Below are 6,089 nucleotides of genomic sequence, written 5' to 3'. Positions count from 1 at the left end.
CAGGTAATCCTTAACTAGGTCTGAACTAACAGTCGGGGGACTCGCATCCTTCCTGGGCCTCTCTACACTATCACCCAAGAGCACCCCATTGTCAGCAGACAGGAACATGGAAGCAAGAACTTGTTGAAGAGTTCTGCCTTCTCTCGCGCATCCATCACCCACTGCCCTGCAACTGCCCTTTCTTTGTCTCATGTCTGCAGGGATTTACTATTTACTTTCTCTCACAATACCAGATCTAGGACACATGAGGAAATTATTAAGTGGGTTTCAAACTAAAAGGAAGGGTTTTTTTGTGGGGGGAGGGAGGGAGTTGTTTTTTTTCCTCCCAGACAGCCTGTAAAAAACCTGTGGGACTACTTTCCGTAAGACGTTGTGGAGGCTGACAGTATAACTGGGTTCAAAAGAGGATTAGATAAATTCATGCAGGATAGGTCCTTCAGTGAGGATTAAACATTCTAGTAATACATGCAAGCTCCAAATTAGGACCTCCTGGGTCTCTAAATGCCGAAAGCTGTAAGGAAAAAGGAGCAGAGGACAGATCAGTTTAGATAAGCCCTATCTAAATATTTTCTCCTGAGCATTCACTTTGTGACACTGTAAGATACAGAATACAGGCCAGATGAACCTGTGATCTGACCCAGGTAGCACCTCTTATGTTCTTATGATTCTAGTCTATCTAGATAAATTGGGTAAATTATTATCATATGGCTTTTTCACTTCATTTAATCATTTCATTCAACAACTTCTGTAAAAGATCTTCACATAAGTGAGGAGGCCTAATGCATAAAAGAACACTAAGTTTCTGGATGAGAGTGTTACACACTGATGATTACTATAATAGTAGTATTATAGTGCATTTATAAGGTATATATATACACATGTGTGTAGTGGTGAATATATACAGTGTGCTTGCTGCTTATTACAGGACAGCATACAAAGGAAACAATTTTGTTTCTTTCCCAGCTACCATATGAAAGGATGCCAGTAAATTAGTATTACTTAACTTGGAAAAATCCCAAGACAGCTACTTAGCAAAATATTATTTAAGAAGAGAAAAAAAAATGTTATTTGCTAAGTAGCAGCTCTGCAGAAAAGAATCTGGGGCTTACAGTGGACAATAAGGTTAGTATGACCCAACACTGTGCCCTTGTTGCTGAAGGCTAACAGCATCCTGGGCTGCATTAGTAGGAGTGTTGGCAGCAGATCAAGGGAAGTGATTATTGCCTTCTATTCAGCCCTTGTGAGGCCACATCTGGAGTACTGTATCCAGTTTTGGGCTCCCCACTACAGAAAGGATGTAGACAAATTGGAGAGAGACCAGCGGAAGACAATAAAAATGGTTCAGGAACTGGGGCACATGACTTGTGAGGAGAGGCTGAGGGAACTGGGCTTATTTAGTTTAGAGAAGAGAAGACTGAGGGAGGATTTAATAGCAGCTTTCAACTACATGAAGGGTGGCTCTGAAGAGGATGGAGCTAGACTGTTCTCAGTGATGGCAGATGACAGAACAAGGAACAATGGTCTGAAGTTGCACCAAGGGAAGTTTAGGTTTAGATATTAGGACAAACGTTCTCATTAGGGGGATAGTAAAACACTGGAACAGGTTAGCTAGAGAGTTTGTGAAATCTCCATCCTTGGAAGTTTTTAAGACCCAGCTAGACAAAGCCTTGGCTGGGATGATCTAGTTGGGGATCGTCCTGCTTTGAGCAGGAGGTTGGACTAGATGATCTCTTGAGGTCACTTTCAACCTGGATATCTTCAAAAGGAGACTAGACAGTCACTTTGCTGGGGTCACCTGACCCCCAGTTATCTAGGTGCAGCAGGCTGGACTTAATGATCTTCTGAGGTCTCTTCCAGCCTTACAATCTATGAATCTATGAACGCTAATGTTCTCTGATTTCATTATCCTAAGAGATAGCCAAAATATGCTGCCTATAGGACTCTTTGTAGTGGTCTGTACAGAACTGGCTTTTTTCCAGAATGCTGCTTCATTTCCTTCTGCTTAACTGTAGTAAGACAACTAAAAACAAATCATTCTTTTACAATTATTTTCCCATGTAAACAGTTGCTACAGCTGCAACAGAGAATTTATCTGATTGCCAACTGCAGGAAAGGTGGCCATGCTATTGTGCCTGAAAAGGCTTGTGATCCAAGTCAAATTCTCTTTTAATAGGTGATCACATGTTGAAAACACATTAAATCCATCTGACCTACCAGTCTCATAAAAATCCAAAACAGCAGTCCCCACCTGGTTCCCATTTGAGGAAAATAGGTTGATGGGTTATTTAATGGAAAAGTCACAAAGATCTCAAAATAGATCTGAATGAAAGCATGAAAAATCAGAAGTTAATTTTTAAACCCTCAAGGAACCAACATTATTTCTTGTGACGTATTCTCCCAGTGATTGGCTGGAGGGCTCAGTTTTTTCAACCATGAACCACCAGCTTCAATAAAGTATGGTAACTTCTTGTACAAAGAAAAACCACTGTGATACTACAACATGGATCAAATACTTTGGCACGGGAACCAAACTCGTGGTTTCTGGTAAGTATTTTGATTCTTGTTTTGTTTAGTTGAGGGTTTTGGGGTAAACTGTAGCAAGGGCAATTATTAGAAAGATAGACATAAATCAACTGAAGAAAATGAATTTGCAAGATAAACCCAATATTATCAGTGATTAGTGCATGGAGTTCCCATTGCCATTAGAGGATGAACTTAGGGAAATACATTATCCTAATGAGTATTATAAGGAAATATATTACCTTAATCTTAATAATATAATTTCTGGGATGTTTATTGAAAACTTAATAAGGACTGAGGAGGTGGGCAATGAAGACATTGAAAATAGTGGTCCCAATTCATCCGTGGTGCAATGATGTTGATAAGATAAAAACACCTGAATATTTACACAATAAGTTACAAGTGAAAAAGCAGATGGAAAACAGAAAAGTTTATTATAGGCAAGGTGGTAGCAGGTCTGCATCCCATAATGACTGGGATTGAAATTAGCTAGGAAGTGAAATGTCCCATAGTTCGTGTTATACTGAAAGGACCATTTCCCTCTTGCGTATATAAGTATGTTTACAATATATAAAAATGTTAGAAACAATAATATAGGCTGTAATTTCAAGGTTGATTACATATAATGATGTTCATATTATATTCTCTAGGAAATATGCACTACTATCAAAATAATATATCATAAGCATATAAAATAAAGTGACACTGTGAATTTTTAAGTTGTCACAAGTTGAAGTTAATGAAAGGACTTGATTGAACTTTGGGTGAATTCCTGGTCATTCTTTTGAAACTTTCTACACACTTGTATTGCCATGAAGTCATGTAAGTCAAGGAGTTGAAAGCATTTTAGCAGAAAGAACTACATTAAAATGTAAAAAGTGCTTGAACTCAGTTGAATATACAATGGCGCTTCTAGTGACTCTTGTCTAGATTGTGTTTTTCTAAAATATTGATCTCAGATGTTGGTTAGTTGAAATTCATACCTTGAAGATTCATTAGTTTTTGTAGACATTACAATAATGTGCATCAGAAGTAAAGCACTTTGGCAAAGGCACCACATTGATGGTTTCAAGTAAGTCTCAAAAGATGTTTCTCCTTAAAGCCTGCTCTTGCTGTCTGATAAAAATGTCAGATTCAAGCACTGTGGGCCCTTATTTTATTCACAAGCCAGTTTAGCTCTGTGAGAAGTATTCAAAAAATTTTAAGGTACCTTTAAAGATCTATTTCTAAATATTAGGTTGAGATTCTGTAATGAGTTGCTCATTCATTTTACCTTTTAAGAAAGGTGAGGCAGTGTTAGTAAACAAATCTATTCTGAACCAATAATACTGGAAATTAGTTAAAAAATTCCAAAGGCTAAAGGCTTTAGACCATGTTTATAAAACAAATATAACACAGTCTTTTTTTTTCTCAAACTCACTGTAGTTAACCATCCGTATAAATTATCCACAGCAAAATTGTGATGTCAGTAACAAACCTCCCAGTGATTCTGCTAAAACTCTAGGATTACACTTATAGTGGGATACTATACTAATAAAAACCTTGGTTCAGGAAGGCCTTTAAGTATGTGTTTAAAAGCTACTTATATTAAGCAAAATACTTAAGCATGTGCTTAAATGTAAGGTCAGATCAGAACTAAACTGAGTAAGATCTTACAGATTCCATACAGCAACAGGGGAAAATAAGATGGTTACTTAGCTGATAACTTATTCCTGTTAGGGTAACTAATTCCTGAAGATATTTGTAAGGAAAACATATTTTCTACCTGGAACTTATCTGTTTATATAAATGGAAGAAATAACCTAAAATTATTTCCAAAATCAATCCCATTGTAGCAGCTATATTTTACTCTTAATCTTTATAACAATCTTCTTTAGATTCTTTAGGTGAGTGGTTATTCATTATGGAATTAAAGCAGAACAGACTAATTTTTTAACCACAGCCTTGGGACCCCAATTTAAAAAGAAACGTATTCCTTTCTATGAATATTTAAAATTAAATATTTATAATATTAATCGTGCTGGGTCCAGATTAGGGAGAGATTTAATAAGGCATTGTGACATTTAAACTATGATTGAAATTCAATTATTAGGTATCATTTATATTCTTGAAAATCTCCCCCCACTGGTTTCTCACCTTACAAGTATTCTCTTTACTTAATATTTTTGAAGGTGGGAAAGAAATGTAAATAGTAATTTTTTTTCTTTTAAAAGTGATCCCTACTATTTATCACCATAAAAAAGATTAGGCTGTATAGATATTTGTAAAGGATTTACCCACTGTGACAGATCTAGGGATGGCTATTCTTTCAAAGTATTTGGCTCCGGTACAAGACTTGTTGTATCAGGTAAGTTGCCTGCTAATTACTGTCTTCCACAGATAAAAAAGATTTTTGTGATCATAGAATAATGTTTTGATCCACAGTATTTTTAAAAATTTAAATCACAATCTTTTCTGTGGGGCTGGGCAAAATCATTTCTTGTTGACTTCAATGGGCACTGAGGGCTAGCTGTACAATTTTGGATCTGAAACCAGATGTGGCCATTTATACTAATACAAAGTTGAAGGAAAATGCTTTCACCCCACCACATGCTGGTGTAAAAGAGTGCACAAATACAGGTCACATCAGGTTGTTCCTCTTTAAAAATCACTCTAGGCACATTTATAAAATAAAAAAGACTAGAAATGTCACAGTCAAGTACTCTAAAATGTATTCATTTCATAGGCAAGATATCTTAGTTCATTACTGATTTCAAGACAAGGTAACATTTTGTAATGCTGCCTGTTAAAAACAAAATATCAATATAATTAATTCTCAATATATCAGATCATCATGTTGCTTTAAGTCACTAATCTCTGAGATAAAGTATATATATAAAGTTTATATACTGTACTGCTAATCTATGTAATTTACAAAAAAACATTTTTCATAAGTCTTTTTCTTATTTTGTAGAAAAACTCGTTAATTTTTCAAGAACTTTGACTGAGTAAAGAACACAGAATTGGACCCACATTGTCAGTCAACACGACACTGTTTATAAGATTTCCTTGTATATTGAAAGTATAGGATACAATAAAACAATTAAGATAAATATCAAATACAGGCTAAAATTGCTCCCCCAGAAAAAAACAGAGAGAACAGTGCAAGTGAACATAACATGAATTCATAAGGAATTATGTCTGGTCTGAATTTGACTGCAGATCTTATGGATCTTATATAGGAGCTTTCATCTTTTCAGTGTGCATGAAATGAAATCTAGGCTCTGTTGAGGTCAATGTAGAACTCCCATTGAGATCAAGGGGGCCAGGACTGCACCTATGTTGTATAACTTTATATTTCAGTTAGAATAATGTTATCCACACGTGTGCAGAACAAGCAAAAACTGCTTTTGAGGTCAAATGTAGTTAATGTACCTGTTTTTATTCTCAGTTGAGAAATCCTTGTTTAAAATTGGCCTTATTCAATTGATTAGCATGGACTGTTTTGAGAAGAAATAGATTACTGGTGTTGCATATATTCATGATAACTAAGGTTGAAAAATAAATTGGGATTTTCTTCATGCATTTGG

This window comes from Crocodylus porosus, unplaced genomic scaffold (assembly GCF_001723895.1).
Source record: "Crocodylus porosus isolate Cpor-Errol unplaced genomic scaffold, CroPor_comp1, whole genome shotgun sequence".
Lineage (NCBI taxonomy): Eukaryota > Metazoa > Chordata > Crocodylia > Crocodylidae > Crocodylus > Crocodylus porosus.
The sequence above is the reverse complement of the archived record's forward strand: the minus strand, read 5'-3'. Positions refer to the sequence as shown.